The sequence below is a fragment of the Fukomys damarensis genome, unplaced genomic scaffold (genome assembly GCF_012274545.1).
Source record: "Fukomys damarensis isolate Sample0158 unplaced genomic scaffold, DMR_v1.0_HiC HiC_scaffold_4, whole genome shotgun sequence".
NCBI lineage: Eukaryota > Metazoa > Chordata > Mammalia > Rodentia > Bathyergidae > Fukomys > Fukomys damarensis.
In genome coordinates this window covers 27,606,139-27,628,448 of record NW_022900916.1, presented here as the reverse complement: position 1 = coordinate 27,628,448, position 22,310 = coordinate 27,606,139, and the positions used below count along the sequence as shown (strand labels likewise).

Genomic DNA, 22,310 nt, shown 5'->3' with positions numbered 1-22,310 from the left:
GGCCAAGGTTCCTGAAGTTTGATTATTCTGTGTTGAAGCAGTGGCTGCTGGTAAAATTACTTGTGTTTGTAAATAAGTGATGAGGCTTGTATTTCATCTGATGATCCTTGCAGCTTTATAATTCCCAGTTCACATGTAAAAGTCAGTTTCATTAAACCTGCAATGATGTTTCACATTTTTGCAATTGCAAAAGACAGAGGCCTGAAGCATGTGGGCCCTCCAGAGGAACAGCACTTGTGGCTCCTTCCTTATTGACTCCCTGAAAGTACAGCTTACGAAGTGTAACTTACTTCTGTGACGCTGGCCTGGTGAGCTGGAGACTTTGGCAGTGCAATCACATACACTGCTTTCACTGAGCCCCACGAGAAGCATCTGGACCCTGGCAACACGTGCCTGGTGGGGAAGAGGGAGAGAAGGAAGCTGTCTGGGGGGAGAGCCCGTGGCGAGGTGTCAGCTGTGAGAGAGTGGGGTGGGGTGGGAAGAGCAATATACTGGGTTCAAGGACAGCAATGTCATCTGGATTCCTTCCACACGGAGAGATGGGGGCCTAGTAGAATACTTCATGGAAAATGAAGGCACTGGGAATGTTCAGTGGCTCCTTAAATAGGAATGCGTTCAGGGGTCCCGACACAGCAGGTCCTCCCTAGTGTGGAGGGGCACACGGATGTGCGTGGAGGGACAGGAGGGCCTGCAGAGCTCAGGTGGTGACAGAACTCCCTCCTGCAAGTCACTGCGGGAATTTCGGCTGGTTCCCATTATCTGGAGCAGAACTCACTAAAGCAACATTTCTTTCACTTGAATAGAACACAGACTGACTTTCTCCCACCCTCTCTTGTTCTTCTTTTAAATTATAAGAGAAATTTGCACAAGTTGAATATTGAATTAAATGCTTATATTGTAACTATATAAATATGTGAAAGTACAAAGCTATACAGTATAAAATTTTCTGCTTGGAATTTATATAATTTCATAGACATAAATGTGCATACACACACACACACACACACACACACACACTTATATAGTGATAATGCAGTACAGTTTTGTGTTAAGAACTCAGGTTCTTGGGTTAAAATCCTCCAGTGGTAGCGAATCTGTGGCATGTGTGCCGCTGTGGTCACACAGAGCCCTCTCTAACGGCGCAGGAGCCGAGTCGCCCCAGCAGCCGAACATCAGATAACAGTTGTTTTTTTTAAACTAAAACCTTCGTATTCTAGTTTAACTGCAGTGTTGGCACTTTGCGATAAATAAGTGTGCTTTGGGTTGCAGTTTGGGCCGTTGATCTGTAAAAGTTTTGCCATGTTACTGTCTAGACCCATTGCTCACTTGATGTGTAACCTCAGGCCAGGTAATTACTCTGTGTTTCAGTTTACTCATTAGTAATAGGCAGGTTAAGACTACTTACAGTAGGCATAGAGTACTCTAAGAGTGCTTAGAGTAGTTGTGCAGATTAAGTAGCTAATCCATGAAAAATGATTATTACAGTGCCTGGAATACAGCAAGTATCAAATAAATCCAAGCTATTTATAAAAACAAAGCTCATATATGAATGAAGCCCCCATAGCACTGCAAATTAGTATTATCCAAGAAAGCAACATTAGTTTTATATGACAGAGGATGCTGTTGTCTTAAAAGTAATTGGTCATGTTGAATGTAACAATAGGAAGATGTGCTCTCAGATCCAGTTCTACATTTTTTTGTTTTTGGCCTTTTGGCTTAGTGATAATGTAGAAAATGCCTGTTAACTTTGTGTGCTGGTTTAGAATAATAAGACCTCATAATTAATTTTAAACTCTTCCCTCGAGGACTCTTGAGATGAAAATTTTAATGAAATGCTATTTGGTAACTCTGTTTGTTGTAACTCTGAGTGTCTTGTTTGTTCAGAAGTGAAGGTAGCATTGCCATGTGCTGGAAATCTGCATTAAGTGAGAGTTTAATTGTGTACTTGCTAGAATGAGAACTTGAGATGTTCTGCATTGTTCATTGACTTGCTACATTCATGAGAAATGAACCTTGACAAGTGGGTAGGTACAAATGGGCCCTAAGAGCACAATGAGAACATGGTTCTGATTGCTATAAGGATCCTTTGCATTTTCATACCTAAATTCTGAAATCTACTCAACTTATTGGATCCTTCATAGTTCATTATAACATGATATCATTTGGCCTTACTTGATGAGCATTTACTGATATAAATATGAACTCTAAATTATATGACAAAATGCCAAGTTTTTTTAAAAAATGATTACCCTTAAAGTAAAAATGGAAAAAAAATTAAAAAGGCATACAGTAGTGTTGTGGAGAATTGAAGATTCCTTGGAATCAGAGGGCATTGGTAACCCAGTGCCTGATATACAGTGGGTGCTCTCTAAATACTTGTTTCTGAACAAGAGAAAGAAACTAGTAAGGGGAGTGCAGCAAAACTGCATCCCTTAGTCAATACAGGGGGGCAAGCAAGACGCTGGCACTTGGAGATTTTGCAGTCCACATCTTTGGCACACTAGCTCTGGGACACCTTCAGGGAACTATTAGGAGCAGGAATGGCTGGGCCCTGGATTACAGGTCTGGAAGGGATCACCTAATTATCAGCCCCAGTGAGGAGAGGGTGGGGCTGAGATTGGCTTTGGAGATTGCACCAGAGTCTGGGACAGCCTGGCCTTGCAGCTGGGGTCAGAGTGGAAACAGAGGGCAGGAAATCTGGTTCATTGTACAGGCAAGGAGTGAGCCTCCGCCCATGCATGGCATCTCCTTGGAAACGGTGGGACAGATCACACAGGGTATATTCACATAGACTGTCCTCACTTCCATTTGATTCAATTTGAGTAAGAAGAATTCTAATCTCAGGGCAAACAGAATTCAATAGGCACAATTTTCCCCACCAGTGGCCCCCTCATCCTTCATTGTTACCTTCTTATAATGTCATAGAGATCCCTGGGCTTAGGCCCACAGATGTTAGGAATCACTGTGATTCTTAGGGAGCCCTAGTAACTGTATTTTAAGCAAGCTCCCCAGTGGTCTAGCTAATTAAGCTCTGAGCTAATTAATTAAAAGCCAAACTATCTTCATAATTGCCTAGAAGGTGTCTGTTCTACTGGGTCTTGTGTACTCTCCTTACTTGGTGCCCTGAATCCAGTCGCTCCTTTTCCTGTAATTAAGCCTTCTGCTTTTGCCCCAGTTTTCCTCACTGGGTACCGGCATTGTCCCCCTGTCCCAGAATCCACTGCTGGTATTCATCTCTGTGTTCCTCTGGGTTTGGAATTCCAGGCTGCCCCAGGGTTTGAGTCCCCTATGACTTTGTGAAGCTGCAAGAATCACACAGGTCTGTGGTGCTCCCTAGTCATCATTCCTGCTGTGTAAGCAGCCCTGGTCTTTGTCCCTATCCCCAGAAGCAGCTGATTGGACAAGGCTGACCCAAAATCACCCCATCCTAGCCAGGCTGGAGGCATGCGCTTCTAGGAGAGCTGCACTGGGAGAGAACTGTGGAATCTGGAAACTCGTGTTTGATGCCAATGGACGGTGAAGGACTTGGGTACTAGTGTTACAGATATACTGCATTAGGTTTATTTGGAAGCAATTTAATGTGTACCTAGTTTCAAGGAACACAACAAAAGGTACAGACAAGAAAAAAAAACCTGACCAGTTCTCAGCAGTATCAGAACCACCCCAGATCTGGCTGCTGAGCATGTTCTGGATTCCTGGCGTGTGTGTCCTTTCATAAGCTGTGTTTACTTTTTTTCTCTTTCCTTATATTTATTCCTCTCCCCTACCGCTCCCACTTCCCCTTCCCCTTTTGACCTTTTCTTCCTATTTCACATTGTCTATTATACCTTTTAGTCATTATTTACACTTTCAGTTTTTCACATGAAAGAAAGTATTCGGTATTTACACGTGTGTCCTATTTATTTCACTTAAGAGTATGGCCTCAATGTGCTTCCATTCAGCTATAAATGTCTCTAGTTTCTTGGTCTTTATGGCTGAGTAGTACTCCATTTTATATTTAAAAAAACCAAAAAAGAACAACAAAAAAACCCACATCTTCTTCATCCAGTCTCCAGTTGATGGTCAGTTGGGCTGTTTCCAAGTTTTGGCTCTTACAAACTGTGTCTCTATAAACATGGGTGAGCATATATCACTGTGGTATGATTCTTTTAATTCTTTTGAGAAGATACCCAGCAGAGGGATGGCTGGGTCAAATGGGACTTCCAATCCTAGTTGTTTGAGGTATCTCCATATTGATTTCCACAGTGGTTGCACCAGTCTGCATCCCACCTACAATGAGGAAGGGTTCCTTTCTCCTACAGCACCACCAGGATTTGTTGTTGGTTGATTCCTTGATAGCAGCCATTCTTTCTGAACTGAGGTGGAATCTTTGTTTTCATGTGCATCTCTCTAATGACCAGTAACGCTGAACATTTTTCATATGTTTATTTGCTATTTTTGCTTCTTTTTAAAAAAACTTCTACTTCTTTGTCTGAGAAATGTTAGGCAACAAGTCCTGACTAGTAGGGTCACCTGCCTCTACACTTCATGTCCCCACCTGCCTGTCATCCCTTGAGCTGGGGAAGCACACACTGTATTAAGCTTTTCTTTTGCTCAGGAGCATTTTCCTCACCTGAGGGATGTGGCCCCAGGGGCTCAGGTGCCTCCACTGGAGGCGAGCCCACCCCATGGCTAGCTGTGCCCTTAGCAGACTGGCATTCAGGCTTCAGTGTAGAATACAGTATTAAGTTTTCATTTCTGATCTGTTCTTTTATTTTAAAAGCAGCATTCTAATTTTTTTAAGACTAGGAGCCATAAATATTAGTCTTCTCCATTTCTATCCTTTTAACAAACTTCTGAATTACTTGATGAAAGAAATGTGACTTAAGAGGAAATTACCTTTTTTTTTTTTCAGGATGCTAAAATTTTTACTCAGTCTTGAATGTATAGAAATTCCTGCACATTGTTTTTTTTTTTTTTGGCGAGGAAGAAACAAAAGGGCTCCATAATTGTGATTCCTGATGTAAAATTGCTAACCTTCATTCTTTCTGTCTTACTATTGTAAAGTGACAATCCATAAAATTATACTTGTTCTTTTCCTTAGAAATTTGCAGGCAATGCCTGTCAGGTTTCCAGCTCCTGAGAAGCACAGCCAACGGTAATTAGTGTGTACCTGCTATTAATTCTATGATAAATCTTTTCCTTCTTTTTTCTCCTCTTTCTTTCTTTTGTTACTGTATTAATCTCTCCAGCAATCAAAGCAGGTTGTTTCTGAAACCAGAGTCTCACCTCACTGTTACACTTTGTGTCTGCAAATGTTATTGCCCCATGATGGTGGCATTTACTGGGCTCTCTTGAGTTCTCCCCAGGTGGAAGCAACAGTATCCAAGAGGCTGTTTTCTTGGACTTCTGCTTGTGCTGGAGCTGGAAGATGGTACCAGTGCTCATGTTCCAGTGTGTTGTAACACATTGAGTTGGAATTTAAGATAAATTTATTGATAGTGAACCAGATGTATGACCCTGCGCTGAATGCTGTAAACAGACTAATGATAATTTTTTCCTATAGGATCCTTTGCAATAATAAAAGAGAAAAAACATTTTCAAAAATAATTGAAGCCCTATGTACAATGGAAACAGTGCTTTGGGGACTGTTAGAGAGGGTGCATTGCACTCCTTCTATTCTGCAAGTCTTGGGACACATATGAGGGAAGAAGTTGAAATGACTTCTGTAGGACTGTAGGACTGTAGGATTCTTGAGCCAGCAGGAAACTCAGAGATTATCTAATATATTGACTTCAAGAGTTTGACTGCAGTGTATATTAAGCAATAAATTTTACATTGAGACCCACCCAGTACACAAGGACATTTATACATAACTGGAACACATTTTACAATGCTTCTTTGTCACATGAGATGTCCTCTAACGTCTACTTGTTTTATTCTAATCAAAAATGCACTTTGTGATCCACTCAGTCTATTTCATGAAACATGAAAATCAAACTTTTGTTTGGAGGGTGAAAGCTCTGATGTGGTCCAGCTTCTTGCCCATGAAGGGCTATGGCCTGGATCAAGTGTCACACTGAAGTTGGCGCTTGGAGCTTGTCTTTATTTTCTTCTCTTACCACACTGGATCACAAGCTTAGAAAAGTTAGTTCTTGGAGACCAACACCAGCCAAACAGACATGACCTAATGGATGTCAGGAGATTGGCTTCCATTCTCAGGGGGCAGCTGTAATATATCTTATGGTCTCTGCCCCATGGTTTGCTCTAGATTGGCTGGAACTAAGGAGTTTCCTGGTATGAGAGGCTCCAGTACTAAAACCAGGACAGTTTGTGAAAACTGGGATAGCCACTGTAGGAGGCATTTATACTCTTCCACCCACGGTGAATAAGTGGACACCCTTTGATCTCCATATGCAAGCAGCTACAGGCTTAAAGAGAGCTATTATTTTGCTCTCTGGTATGTATTTTGCAACCACTGGAGATGAATCTTCTCTGCATGCCAACACTAACCTAATGACACACACTCCTGTATGTACCATTCTACCCTGTGCTACCAGGAAATTCTACCTTAATTCTCATTTCCATTATTTTCTAAAACTTTCTTAAGAGAGTACCAGTGGCTTAGACATTCTTCAGGGATCTGTAAATTATCAATCTCTCTCTCCCTCTTTCATGCTGGTGAAAGAATCCAGGGCCTTGCATATGCTGGACAAGTGCTCTACTACTGAGTTACAACCCCAAACCTAGATTGTAGATCTTATAGGTTTTCTGGTGCAGTGATTATGTCTGGATAAAAAGGATTGATGGTAAGAAATGTAAGAAATGGTGACTAAGGATTATACAGAGGTATTTAATTTGAAATTAAAATCTCACATTTCTTCTGCTCTTTTAATCCCCCCTTTGCTCTGTTAATTCAGCTTTTGTACATGATGAGGAGGTTTCACTCATCACAATAGCACCTAGTTGAAAGATCACTTCCCTGTTATTTTTGCAGACTTGGTAGCTTGACCTCCAAGTAGCACACTTTAATCTTAAGGCACTGTGGACTTGGGGAGACTCACTAAACTCCTAGAAATACTTACAAAATATGGAGTGCTCTCAATACATTTTCATTATTGAATGTTTAAAATATATTTCATTAATTATGGAGCACCCAAAAAGCTATATAAGGATGTTTTGTAACACTCTTTGAGGTCATGTGTATTGTGGGCCTATAATCAGACCAGGGACAGGGACAGATAGATGATAAGGATGCTAACCCTAACAGACAGACAGGTGTTAGGTATAAAACTTGTTCCTGGAACTACTTCTTTGCATTTATGTTTAAAGCCAGTTTAATTATGTAAGAAAATTAATTCTTAATACATCGTAATCATAATCACACTTCCCTTTTGGTTTATAACCTAGAATGCTTAATCACCCATCTGTTCTTTTTCCTGTGCTAGGGATCGAACGCAGGGTCTTCTCTCACTGAGCCACACCCCTAGCTCATTTTTATTTGTATTTTGAGACAGGATCTTGCTATGTCACTAAGTGGCCCAGGCTGGGCTCAGACTTGGCGATGCTTCTGCTTCAGCCCCCAGAGTTCTGGGATTTCAGGCATGTGCCGCCACACCCAGCTTAACCACTTGCTTTTTTTTCTTTTCTTTTCTTCTGGTACTGGGGATCGAATTCAGGACCTTGCTCTTCGTGCTCTTGGGAGTCTGGCAGGGCATCCCTGAGCTAAATCCCCAGCCCCCATCCACTCTCTCTTAATGTCCTTTAGCTACTTAAAGGAATCAAATTTACTCTCCAAATATTAAGATTTGATCAATATTAAAATCAACAGACCCCAGGCTTGGTACAATGTTTGTAAAGGAAATATTTAAAATGTTTTGAGCAGCAGTATCATCACTGGAAAAAAGTTGTAGCTTCCTGAGGTTTGTACTTGTGAGGATGTAAGTCCTGATGTGTGTGTTAAATACTCTGTCACAGGGCTGGGGATTTAGCTGATGGCACTGTGCCTACTTTGCAAGGTCCTGAGTTTGATCCCTGGTTCTGGAAAGAAACAAAAAACTCTATCACATAATTTTGCACTTTCTCTCTATCTGCATGAAAATAACAGAAACAACCTGGGTTATACATCAGTTTGCTGTCATTTGCAGGCATAGCCTTCAGCCTGGGAGAATATGTATGTGACTCAATTCTTATGGATCATGAACGTTTTCTGTAACTCAAAATGACCATGCCCTGTGTTTTACTGCTTTCATCTTTTTGTGATTTGAAACTGTTATATCAATGTTGTTCTTGGGCCCTGTTTCATAGATTTGAGAAAATATTAGGCCATTTAACAAATATGTACTGAGCACTTACTGCGGGCTTGGCTTTGAGGGAGGAATAATTTGAATACCTGTGGTCCTGATAAGTCAGATTTCCCTTTGTGGGTACAGACTTCCACTTTCAAGTGAAATTCAAGGATTGTGAATGCTGCACGAAAGAGCACAAATAATCCCCACAAGTCTTCTGTAAAGTGAAACCTTCCTTCTTCCACCAGCCAGGATGATTCTCAGATGGCAGGGGTATATTTTCCTTTTTTTGAGCTCCACTCATGAAAGCATTAACTCCTCTTTGACAAGCTTTACTCTGCTCCAGTGCCTTTCATCTAAGATGCGGAAGCTCTCTATAAACAGCAATTATATGTTGTAACACCCTTGTTAGCCCCATTTGATAGAGAAGAAAAGTGAGGTGTAGTCAGATTCCATGGCTTACAGAGGAACCACCAATCCTGAGCGATGCCTGTGGCCTGCTGAGGCCGCTGTGTCTGTGGGCGTCCAGCAGGCTCTCAGCAGCTCATCGTTCTCTAGTGTCACAACTCAGCAAGTTGGCTGGCTTTGTTTCTCGACTGAGACTCACACAGTGGAATGGCACACACCCCGGCCAAGAGTGGGAAACTGTGGTGTCCTGGCAATCCTTTCCTAAACATTCCTCTGCTCATTGTATGTAAGACATTGGACAATTTCTTTGGCCTCTTTTTGGAATGATACTAGAAAAAACAGAGACTATATTTTCAGAATCCAAATTGGGATACACAGTGTGAAAAGCTGTAGGCGAATTTGCAGCAACAATGAAGAGAGATTAAAAATTGGGATTGTTGTAGGAAATCCTGCACATATGGCAACATATGCCTGTTTAAGAGGATCATAGATAATAGACATGCTTTTCTTTTCACAGTACTGAGCAGTGCTTGAACCTATAGCTTTCACACTGAGGTACATCCTCAGCCATTTTTAACTTTTTATTTTGATACAGGGTCTTTCTAAATTACTAAATTGCCCAGGCTGGGCTCAATCTTGTGCGTCTCCTACCTCAGCCTCCCAGCGTGCTAGGATTACAGGCTTGTGCTTCCAAGAGGTATGATTTAGATGTACTCATGGGGATAACATTGCGTCCCACTCAAAGATGGTGGTGAGATAGAGTGGGGAATAGGACTATGGTGACTTTCTAAGTTCAGGCAAAACAGAAGGAGTCTAAATGCAAATTTGTGATCTTCAGTGTAGAAGTGAGAAGGACTTTGTGCCAATCCAGGATAACGCTTGTGGTGACTTGGTTGATACCTAGAAAATCTTTAATCATCCACAGCTATTACTGAGCTAAAATGCTCAAGAACAATTTAACCATCTTTTCTTCACATGTTTGAAAACCTGTGCTCCCTCAAGTCCCAGACTGCCTTGCTCTCAGGCCCCCTGCTTTCTCCCTACAATGGAGCAGTCTGGCTGTACACTACCACATTTCTCAGAAGAAGATGACCAGAATGTGCTGGGTGAAGGAAGGCAAAGGAAGAAGGGGGACGCTGGCAGCATCAGTGCAGCCATCCTTCATTGCTTCTCTCGGGGGAGATCAGAGATGCACAGTCTCTCAAAAGCATAAGTTGGGAGGTCTTTTTAAAATTAAAAAAACAACTTTGTTTGGTGCTGAAAATTAAACTCAGGGCCTTGCACTTGCTAAGCATGTGCTCTACCATTGAGCTGCATCCCCGCTTAGAAAGTGCCTTTCTACTATGTCCAAGAGGTTAGAGAATTGTTTCAGGTTAGGTGAGTTAGTATATTAGTAGCAATGAGGACAGTAGTAAAACAGCAGCACTAATAGTCATACTTACCTTTTATTGATACCTATATATATATATTTTTTGGTACTGGGGATTGAACTTGGAACCTTGCACTTGTGAGGCAGGCGGTGGAACCACAGGGCTAAATCCCCAGCCCTCTAACACTTTAATTCTTAAAACATCTTTTTCATCATGGTTTCAAATTCACTCATACAATATATTCATAGTTATAAAAAAGTGCAGTGTCTTTTTTATTTCCTTATGACAGATCTCATCTTTATTCCTATTCCACCAAACATACAAAACTTCTATATTTAAATCCAACTGTAGTCCAGTTCAGTAGGTGGAACAGTTGTGTTCTCTCCTCCAGAACTCTCTCAAAAATAGATCTTAGTATGTGCTGGATAAATGGTGGGTCTTACTGAGTTCTAATTTATTGCCAAAGCTCTCCAAAATATTATCTCTGAAGTATGCATGGCATTTGTAACCCCTCCATGTGGGACCAGGACCCTGGTGTGGATTGTTGGGTATGTTCTGGTTTGTGTCCCGTGAGGTGTGGTTAATTCAGTCCTAATCCCTGTTTCTAGTGCTCAACGCTTGACGCTTACACTCTCCAGGCCATGTGAACTATCTCTTCAGAGCAGACCTTGCCTCCTTGGGGAAGAAGGATTCTCCTGAACGTTGGCTGTGGCTTCCAGGGCCCTGGTTTCTTCTCTCTGATGCTACAAAGTCTCTTAGTCACTACCATGGGAACTGCATCTGCTCAGCTCCTAGGCCAGATGCTCCGCTCCATCTTGCATCCCTCCCTTGGAGACATCTGGGTGTGCTACAGGGTAACCAAGAACAGCAGAGGAAGTGGTCCTCAGGCCACCCGCTGCCCCATAGTTTATTGTACCCTGGGCACATGCAGTAGGGAGGTGGCCTGTGGAGATGTTGTCCATGGATTGGGCAAGGGGAGGAGGCCGGACTTCTCTGCCTCCCTTCATTGTCCTTTTCCAGTGTCCTCTGCCCTCTAGAACTTGGGCCTAAGAGAGGAGGTTGGGATGAAGAACTATGCCTGTTTTCCCTCCTTCATTAACCCTTTTCTTCTTTTAATCCTTCTTGATATATTAGATGAGAATTAATGGAGATTAGAAACTATCTTCTCTCTGCCTTCTCATTTTCATAAACAAAATATAAAGATATGACAGATTTTAAATTTAAAGTTGCTCCCTGGCCTATGTTCCTGGCAGTACCTGCTGTCTTCTCTGTGGCAATAAAGCCCCAGTATGAATTTCCAGAACAGGCGAATCTCTAAAGACAGGATCTAGATTAGCAGTTGCTTGGGGCTGAGTGTGGGTGGCTGGGGGATGAAAATAAATGCCAAAGCCCACAGGGTTCTTTTAAGATCTGTTTAAATTGTGGTGATTGTTGTACCTTTCTGTGAATATACTAAAAGCCACTGAATTATATACTTTTAAGTGGATAAATGTTATGGTGCGTGAATTATATGATCCTAAAGCTATTTTTTTTTAAAGGCAACTGGCTTGTCCATGGAGGAAGCAGACTGTGAAGGAGTATCATTTAAATGGATTTTTTAAGAATGGATTTTTAAAAACCTGTGGTATAAAGCCAGGTGTACTGGTGCATGCCTATAACCGCAGAACTCAGAAAGCTGAGGCAGGAGGATTGCTGTGAGTTCGAGGCCAGTCTGAGCTGATAAATTCCAGACAGCCAGAAACTACATAGTTAGACCCTGTCTCAAAAACAAAACAAAGCAAAACCATCAAAAAACTAAAACCAAAAAAGCAAAAACATAAAAAACTGTGATATAACCATACAATGGAATACTAGACAACAATCAGAACAATAAGCAAGGACAATCTATTGATTCTTATAACAATGTGGATATTTCAGAGAGAAATATGCCGAGTGAAAAAAATCCAGACACAAGGAGTATATACTGTATGACTCCATTTATACCAAGTTTAAAATCAGGCAAAAGTAGTCTACAGAATTAGATGTCAGGACAGGGTTACTCTTAGGAGGAAGTGAGGTTTGCAGGTTGTGTTATCTCTCCATCTGGATGTGTTTGTTTTGTGAAAATTAATGAATTTATAATGTGCACTTTTCTCTAAATGTATTAGACTTCATTAAAATGTTTACTGAAAAAAAGTTTCAGCTGGGGGTGGTGGTACACACGCTCAGGGAGGCTGAGGCAGGAGGTAAAAAATTCGAGCCCAATCTGGACAACTTAGTGAAAACCTGTCTCAAAATAATAAATAAAGGGCTGTGGATGTAGCTCAGTGTGAAGGCTCTGGGTCCATTTTCCAGTATTCCGCCTTCCTCTGGTTTCCATGGCTTCCATTTACTATTTGTAGACAAGTATCCCTATTATGGTTTAGATTTAAAATATCCCCCAGATGGCTCATGTGTGCAGTACTGGGGGTCTTGAAAGGCTGTTGGATTTCAAGGCATCAGTGGATCCATTGATGAGTTCATAGCTGGATGTGCTGTTAGGAGGTGGGGACTGAGCAGAAGGTGTGGGTCGCTGGGCATGACCTGGAAGGGTGTAGTTTTGTCCCTGGCTCCTTCATTCTCTGCTTCCTGGCTTCCAAGGGGAGAACAGCTTTCCTCTACTATGCCCTTCCACGATGCTGTTTCTATCTTGCGGCCAGCTGAGCGTGGTCTGAACCCCTGAAACCATGAGCCAAAATCAACCTTTCTTTATTTAAGTTTCAGGTGTCAGATAGTTTGTCCTAGTGACAGGACAGTGACTAATACGATCCTCATTATAGTTGCAAGGTGGGTTGGGTTATTCCCATTGTACAAATGAAGAAACTGAGGTCCAAGGGTTTTAGGAACTAGCTGAAATTCACATGGCTACAGGTGACAGCCTAGCTCTAAGCAGTGTACAAGGCCCCCAGGACCAGGTCTTGTCGCTTCCCTGGGCTCTGACAGTCCTCCTTGCCAGGTCTCTGACCTCTTTTTCCTTTGGTCGTGAGTCAGGTTTTTTACAGGGCAATTTGTTCTTTTTACAGGACTGCTTCAGAACTGGGGGGCCAGCCTCCTTACTTAGGGTACAGCTGGAGCGTATCCTCCGTGTGAGGTCTTTTCAGGGCTGTTCTAGCTTTGTGGCAGCTCGGCCACCTTAGCTGTGGCCCTCTTTATCACCATCCTAGTTCTAACTTCTATGAGTGTCAAGAAAGAAGCAGCTCTGGAAATAGATGGATGGTATTCACCTGTCACATTATAGCTAAAAATAAAAAAGGGGAGGTTATAGTGAGATGCCATTGGTGGCATAATACCAGCTGATTGACACATTCTCATTGTTATTTCCAGTGAAAGAAACTATCTAAGGCACAGCTGACTCTGCCATCCAACATGGCAGTAAATTCTGGCCATTCATTAGGACAGCGTGAGTTGGCACAGGAGGTTATATAATAAAACAAGCCCGAGAGCAGCGTCTCCTTGAATACAAAGGAAAACGATACACAGTGAACAAATGAAATGTAGACATGCTTAGCATAGGATAATTGGACCAATGCTACATCAAAGGATGATGTTCTCTTCCACAAAGAGGAGAGGTGAGTAGTGAATCTCAGGTCAGCAGCCCGCTGGGAAAAGACCATGGCTGTGTTTGGGCTGAGATTCCTAATGTGCCTTCCATTTTAAAATGTGTCTTTTAAGATGAGTTGATTTGTTGAACTGAATTCAAAATTTCAGTGGAATTTTGAGATCTTCTGAATAATTGTTGAGCTTTTTAAAAACTCTATTTCCTTTAGGGTCAGTGTATTCCTGAAATACTCCTTTCACCCGTATGTGTGGTTTTAAGTGTCGAAGTGGGAATGAAGTGCTGGGGCTTGGTGTCGGAATGTAAAATGGTGTTACCATAGAAACTTGAATCTTGACTGGAAGCTTTTGCCTGGGGCAAGTTTTAGTTTTGGGCATTTTCCATTTGGAGGTTCTGGATGAAAAGGTAGCTTCATGTCACGAGGGTCATGCTGATTTAACAAAGTCCCAGCAGGACTGGCCCTGCCCTGTCCCGTCTTAAGACCTATATGAATGTACTAGAAATGAGGCTACAGTCTGCTCAGAAAGAAAAACAACCTCAGCAAATATTAATGGTAAACTTTTACTTAATTTTTAAGTTCAGCCTTCTTGAGGAATAGAACCTCTGGATCACGTGGTAGGAATACATAGAATGAAAGATTACCTCTATCTTAAGATTAAATTCTTTTTCGTGCTTTTTCTGCTGTTAGGACTTCCTAAAGGAGGTATTTTATCTCCACTTGTGATGGACTTATTTAGTAATTAACAAGAGGGGGTCCATTTGTAAACTTTTATTTGAGCACTAGAATTACAAAGTTTTCTTTTTGAGACATGTCTACTTTTCGTAAAAAGCAAATTTTGCCAGTTTATGAGTAGGATTTACAATAAGGACTAAAGTTAAGGGTTGTATATTCTTTAGCGTAAGTTTGGCTTTTTCTTTCAATTTTTCTGTTGCCATGGAATGTATAAACATAAACTTTGCCATTTTAACTTTTTTAGTGTACAGTCAGGTAGTATTAAATACATTCATAATGTGTAAGAGTCAGCACCTTCCTCCTTCATAAATCATTTCATCTATTTTTGGGCGGTACCAAGGCCTTTGCTCTGAGCTACATCCCCAGATCTTTTTTATTTTTATTTTGACAATGTCTTGTGCAGTTGCTAAATTGCCCAGACTGGGTTCAAATATTGGATCATCCTGCCTCCACCTTCCAGAGTGCCGGGGATTATAGGTATAGAAAAAAATTTCATTATATTTCTACATTTAAAAAAATCAAGGAGGAAGGAAGTTATTTGCTCTTTAGGCAAAGGTGTGTTGGAATCTCTGGGGACAAGTTGAGAAAGGATTTTCTTTAATTGGACCTGAAATGTAGTAGCTGAGAACAAAGGGAGCCCTATTCATGTAGGCAAAACAGAGACATCTGCTGGCGGATGGGAAGACTTACTTTCTCAGGAGTTCCAAAAGCCTCCGAAGGTTATTCCTATTTTTGCAAGATAGGCAAATCAGTCACAGTGTCAGCACTCTGCTTTTTGAAAGAACTACTGTCCAATCATGGAATAGGAGTGTTCAGTAAAAGAGAAGAAAACTCACACAAGTATTTAACCGAGGTATGTTGTTTTGGTGATATGTGACCCTATCTGGATTGGAGAGCCGGGATTCTTTCAAAAAAGGCAAATTTTTGCCTACGTTGTTTTCCTTCTCCTTTTAATCCATAGCCTGTAATGAAAGACACTTCAGGGACAGATTTTGGAGAAGGAGGACTCCTTTTGGGCCAGCCAGCAGTGTTCTGATGTGTGCAGTGCCTGGGGAAAGAAGTATCTGTCTGGGGGAGAGCCAGCTTCTCCTAGCCAGCATTTAGCTCTTGGCATGTTGCTTCTCACAGGGACTGAATGCACACACTTCTGGGACTGTTGTATGGATTGGATGAGATGGTGGATGCACAGGTTGAAGAATGTTAATAAAGGCTGGTTTCTGCCCTTCTGCCAGGTTCTTGGTAGCCACAGTTACCACCTTCCAGTTGGGCAGGGACAGCCAAGATGGATGCTCTGTTTTCCTCTAGTACTTACAATGCTCTGCACAAATGTATCCACTGTTTAGCTCAAGAAACAGCAAACCCCAACAGGATTTATCACCTCCAACTGCCTCCCTGTCCTCAAATGGGTCTTAAGAAACAAAAAGGAGCTACTCTTGAGAGGGTGTGGAGGCATCTAATTTCTCGTCAGAGCCACTTCATGCTACTCCCAGCATGGACTCTGATTAAGGGCCTCAGTTTTCTTGTCTTGAGAATGAAGACATTAACATCCTCTTCCAAGTCTTGCTATGAGGCTGTGACAAGCTGAGCTCATGGGCCCTGAGCACAGGCCCTGACCTAGCTGAAGCACTCAGCATGGTTACTCATCTTTTCAGTCTCAGAGCTACGCGTTCTTTTCTTACTCCTGTTGCTTCCAGAACTGGGTTAATGCAGCCACCACATTGATCTCTGGGACTTCAGGCTGCTTCCTTCTCCCATTTTTTCCCACAGGCTGTTGTTAAGATAATGTACTAGATGTTCAGTTCTCATTAGGCTATTTTCTAGTTAGGAAACTAGATGATTCTTAAACAATCAGCCAAACTCCCTATCCTTGCTGTAAGCCCTTTCTAATTTGACTCCTCCTTTCATTATCCAAACACCTCACTAACCCCCAACTCAAATTCTCCATTCAGGGGCTTCTGAGCATGGCCCCTGGATTCTGGCCCCACACCTTTCTTTATGTTCTTTTACTGGTCTTTTATGCCTTCCTCTTTCAACTTCCGGTCTTTCTTGCATTTTAACACACAGTTCAAATCCTACCTCCATCATGAGATTTTCCCTAATTCTACAGCCTACTATGATTTTTTTAGAGATGAACCTGTTTTATCTTCATAAATCCAAATTCCTATTACATTAATTAAGTCCCATGAAGAATCCATTAGTTAGAATTTAGCTGTTCTCTTGCTAAATCTTGGAAATAGCCCAAATGCCCATCACTTGATGAATGTGTAAAGAAGATGTGTTTCTTCTGCACTATGGAGTACTACTCTGCCACAATGAAGGATAAACTTGAGACACTTCTAGCTAAATGGATGCATCTTGAGATCATATTCTTAAGTGAGATAAATCAGACACACTTGTTTAAGTATTGCATTATTTCTCTGGTGTGAGAAACGGAAAATGGAAATAAGGACCAAAATGTATAATAGATATTGGGAAATGGGAAGAAAATGTTCAAATGAAAAGGGGAACAAGGGAGGGGAAAGGAAAGAATGGAAAAGAAAAAAGAGAATAGGAGGAAAAATGGAAACAAAGCTTTCATAAATGAGAAGAGAGGTCAAAGGGAGAGGAGGGAAATGGGAAAAAAAAGAAGCAAAATATATCATGTACAGGTACAAATTCCCTATGATTAATATTACCATCATATATACCTAAGATGTACCAGTAAATGTCTTGCTTCATAAAATAAACAAATAAAAGAAATTTAGCTATTCTCAAGTTTTATAAGTTTTTTGAAGTAAAGCCCTGTATTATGTCAGCTTTCTCTACCTCAAGTTCCTCCTCTGGAAAACTGGGATAGTGATAGGTCCTGTTTGATAGTATTGTGGTAAAGATTAAGTAAGCTCACATATGTAAAGGTAGTGCCTAGAATAGTAGGAACTAAGTATTGAATAGTATTAGCTATTGTACGTAAAAAAGAGATCACTACAACTTGCTTTGGTTATCAGGCATATTTCAGAGAAGCCATCAGGTTCTGGACTTGGGCCCTTCACAGCCCTCTGACCTAAATATTGTGTATCTTTTAAACAGGACATGAATTCACTTGACAAGTACTGATTGAGTGCCTGCCACGTTCCAAGTACATACTGAACTGTAGGTGCTGGTCTTAGTTTTGTTTATTTTTATGTGGCCGACCACATATTAATATCCAAAATAAACAGCATATATCAAATACATTCATCAAAGGGACTATGAGTTCAAGTCTTGTCTACATTCATCTGGTCTCGAGGACATAATTCATCACATTTTAAAAAGTTTCTTGGCTGTAGAATAAGCTCTAAACTCTCTCTCTCTCTCTCTCTCTCTCTCTCTCTCTCTCTCTCTCTCTCTCTCTCTCTCTCTCTCCCTCTCCCTCTCTCCTCTCTCTATTTTGTCTGTTTCAGTCACATGTTAGGAAGACAGAGACTGGCCTTCTCCTTGTCCTTGTGCACAGCCGGCTTGGATATGTGAGCTCTTTGTTGTGATCGGACACTCCACCAGCTTGTGCTGTGACTCTTCCTCTCCTCCTCTTTAAGGAAGAGCCTCTCAGAATCTCCCTGACCTCATTCACATCAATGCTCTTTTTGTTATTTTAGGAGAGTAGAAGAGAATGTGATCTCACTCTCCAAATGCTGTTGGAGAGGAAAGGCCATGGGTACCCTCACTAATTTGTCATCTTCTTCTTTCCTCTATTTCCTTCCTTTTAATGAAATTACGCATGTGCATGTGTATATGTGTGTGTACATACAGCTCATTTGTATACTCAGTAACACAAGGATATAAGGTATATTTTTTAAAACCTAAAACATCCTGTCAATGTCTTGCACACTCCCAATCCCATATGCTTGCTTAATACATGCTTGCTGACAGATGGGAACTGCCTGAGCTGCCATCATGGAGATGGAATGCTTTGTTTTCCCAGTGGTTTCCAAGTGTGAGTAGGTTGTGAGCCCTACTATCTCCCTCTCTCCCTTCTCAACTGAGTCAGAATTTCTGGAGCTAGGGCTCAGGAACCTTGACATTTGACGAGTACTCAGGTGATCCCTCTGCCCAGGGAGTCTGTCCAGCTTGTATTAAATCCAAATACATTACAGCAGTCCACGAGCTAGACAAGGCCTTGTGCACCTTGGGCACAGGGCTGCAGCTTCACTGAAAGAGGCAACAGATGCCATTCAGTTCTGGCTTGTCTGGCCTGAAGTTCCATTGCACACTGGTAAGATACCAATTCCCATCTCTCATTTCTGAAGTGTGGTGCCCCATGTACTTTCTTAGTGGTCTTAGCTACCAATGGCATCTTTCCCTTTGATCCAGAGCTTTCATTTGGTGTGGCTTCCTGGGGGAGGTTGAGTTTCCTTCGGGTTTTTGATTTGAATGCCCAGGCCTGGTCCAGTTGCTAGGGTTTCTCAGGCTATGCTGTTGTACTCTGGGAAGTAGCATATTGTAGAGCAGTAGATTTAAAGATTTTTGAAGCATGATTCAAGGTAAGAAGTCCATTCTATAGTGACGCACACACACACACACACACACACACACACACACACACACTAATGTGCCCAGTAAATAGGTATAGCTGTCATACCTTTGAGTGTTGATATGTTTCTATTCTATCAAAAAGATAGTTTTTAGGTGCAAAATGTAAGTGTGGTATTTCTGTTGAAAATCTGATGGAAATTGTAGTTCTTCACCGCCCCATTTTCATGTGATTTCAGAGCCCACAGTTTCTCCAGACCACCTAGAGAACCTAGCTACAGGAGAACTTTGTTGCTCTGCTCCTCAAGGAAGTACATCACACTGCTAATGAAGGATGATGACATTAGGGCAGACTTTCAGAATTGAATGTGAAGTTGTTTTCAGATATGGTGCTTCCTCTCCTGATAAGCTTTCAGAGTATCTGTGGCAAGATGGGGGTTCTCCACATGGGGAAGAATGATTGAAAAGCCTTTTAAATGGATTTTTCTACTCTTTTCACCTGTCTTGTGGATGGGACAGGGCAGGAATCCTCTAAAAGTCCATGTAATTGGGAGCCAGCCTTACTATTTTCAAAGTAAACAGAGAGCAGAGAATCTTCCCGCTATTAACAGCATAGCACTTGCAATCCCTCCCAAATCAAGTGTGAGGTCACACCTGTGGAAAGCTGGCTCTCTCGACCTGGCTCACCTTTCTTGAGGGCTCTCCAAACACAACTCGCAGCAGCGGTTCCAACCTTTCCTCACGCTGTTACCTTTCCCACCTGGGCTTTCTCCCTTTCTTTCTGAATGGTTCTCACCTTCGAAGATTTTGTACCCCAGAGTCCAACAACATCCACTGCTGGTGCTGGGCAACTTCCTGCCTGCATTTTCAGTATTAGGAAATCTATCTTAATCCAAATGAATGGACAGGAAGAACTAGATCTTGATCCGCTTTGAATTTACCTCCATGCCCTGTGAAAGAAAATGAGCCAAGCCGGGTGTAGTGGCTCACGCCTGTAATCCTAGCACTCCGGAGGCTGAGGTAGGAGGATTGCTATGAGTTCTAGGCAGCCTGGGCTACATAGTGAGTTCCAGGGCAGTCTCAACTCCATAGTGAGACCCTGTCTCAAGGAGGAAAAAAAAAAAAAAAAAAAAAAAAAAAAAAAAAAGAAAAAAGAAAATGAGCCAAAATAGGAGCACCTGAGGCAAGGCTTTATTGGTGGAGAGTTGCCGGGCTACTTCCAACAATGGCGAGAGGACCAGACTAAGTAGGCTGGGGTTTATATAGGGTTGTGCATTGGGGAGAGTATTGTGAGAGGTGAGTAAGGGGACCTGGGTGATTGGAAGGGGAAGATTACGTGGGTAGCAGGGTGGAGCAACAAGTTACATTTTGCTTCTCCAGAAGGGGTATATTTTAACACCCGCCCCCCAACAAGTGGCTCATTTCCATAAGCGGTAACCGTTTTAGGGATGGGAGCCATTTTAGAATGTAGGGCCGTTGGAGCATTTTGTGTGGTAGAGAACTCTATTACCCTGGAATAGCAGGTTGTCAGTGAGAATTCCCCAACTTCCAGCCCTGACTCTGAAGTTAGAATCTCTACCTTCTGTTTCTCTTGGCGCTGGTGCGCAGAGGTGATGTGGCAGAACAGTCGTAAGCTCAGATTTGGAGGTTGTGCAGTCTGGTTCATGTCTCAGCTTTACATATGCTGACATGAAAAGTTCTCTAAGAATGCAGTGAGATTACTCTGCTACCACGTGGGGGTGAAATAGCATGCGCACACACATTTGTTAATGCATGGTATTTCTTTAGGTAAATACAAAAGAAATTAGTTGGAGCAACTTCCTCCATGGAGGTAGGTGACTTACTTGCTTATTTTTCACTTGACTCCTTTTGAATTTAGTTATGTGTGTACGTATTGCATAGTTAGAAAGTTTACATTTAAAATATTCCATCTTTGGTCATTAGTAGCTGTGTGAATTTTAGAAAGTCATTTGATTTCCCTATTTTTCAGTTTCCTCATTTATAAAATGCAGGTAAGCAAGCCACACTTTGACTAGGTTGGGTGGAATGAATACGATAGCATAGACAAACTACTTAACAGACTTCCTGCCACATTTATTATATGAATTTATGAGATGGTAGCTATCATTACTTTGTTACCTGACCCATCTACTCAGAATTCTACACCCCATTCTTGTATTTTAACCCAACAGCTAGGCACATAGATAGTAATGGCCACCTGCCTGTGTTTTTCACTCTTTTTTTTCACTTTTCATAGCACTTGGTGACCCCTGCAAGTTTAGTGGCTGGTTGAGAGCAGTGTAAGCCACTTGACTGTGTTAAGGACTGAACCTTTCTTCCTGTTACATCCTCCATAGATAATCCTTCTTTCTCTTTAACCCTTGAGGCACTCTATCTTTGCTCCTTCCAATGTTTGTTCTCTAACATAATCCCTCCTATAGGTCTGGCATGACACTAATGAGCATCTTACAAACTGGAAATTCTTGAATGAAAGCACATGAGATTCTCTCTCAAGGTATCTGACTTTGGGCTGGTTGCTTTTGCCATTTTGGGAGAGAGTTAAAGCTTAGCTCCTTTCAGCTCCTAGCACCTGGGTCTGTGTAACTTTGCTGGAATTATTTTTGAGTCATATCAACTCTGCTTTACCTTTTCTCTTGAAGCCATTGAAAGATGATTCATTTGTTTTTACTTAAATCATGGAAATTAAATAGAAGGTTGAATTTCTAGAGATTAGAAGTTAAAGCAAAATGATCGTCAACTCTAATTACTCAGTGCTCTTCTAGAATCTTTTGGTAGTGGTGGCCATAACCATGCACATTACTTTCCAGAACCTTATTTGAGAAAAAAAATGTTTTCTAACTTGGAATGGGGACTAGGAGGCCTGGAAAAAGTGTCAGTGCCAGTGTCTAATCATATTGCAACATAATAATAGCTAACATCAATGGAACATTGTTTACATTAAAACCTGTGTCAGACAGTTTAGTTCTTACTCAAACTGAAGTGACTTGTTGCCATTTTAGGGAGGAAAACATTAAGTGATTTGTCTGAGAAGTACAAGAGTTCCCACCCACAACTTGTGCCACAAAGTGTATACCCTAAGCTATTATCTAGGTCATAGATCTGCACGCTTTTTCTTTATGGAAATCCGATAGGGAGGAAAGCAACCAAAGACAATATGTTAATGAATAGGCATGGCTGTGTTCCAGTAAAACTTTATTCATAGGTAGTGACATTTGAATTTCATTTAATTTTTATATGCCATTAAATTCTTTTTTGGACTCCTCCATTGTTGGGAGCCATTCTATAAAAGTTCGGAAAAAAATCTTTTCACAATTAAATTATGATTAGTACTGTCTGAGGCCTCAATAATTTTGTGATGCTGTGATGCTTAAGGGCAAGATTGCATCAGTTGAAGAAATCCTAGGTCTTTGAGAACCAAGTAGAAAGGTTTCACTTGGGGAGGGACAAATTCC

The 22,310-nt window shown here is 41.5% G+C and overlaps 1 long non-coding RNA gene across 3 annotated transcripts in view; it reads left to right on the top strand.

The window, feature by feature from the left end:
- Window positions 1-22,310, top strand: part of LOC104864961 — a 152,929-nt gene that overhangs the window by 9,797 nt on the left and 120,822 nt on the right. The gene's annotated exons all lie outside the window — the stretch shown is intronic.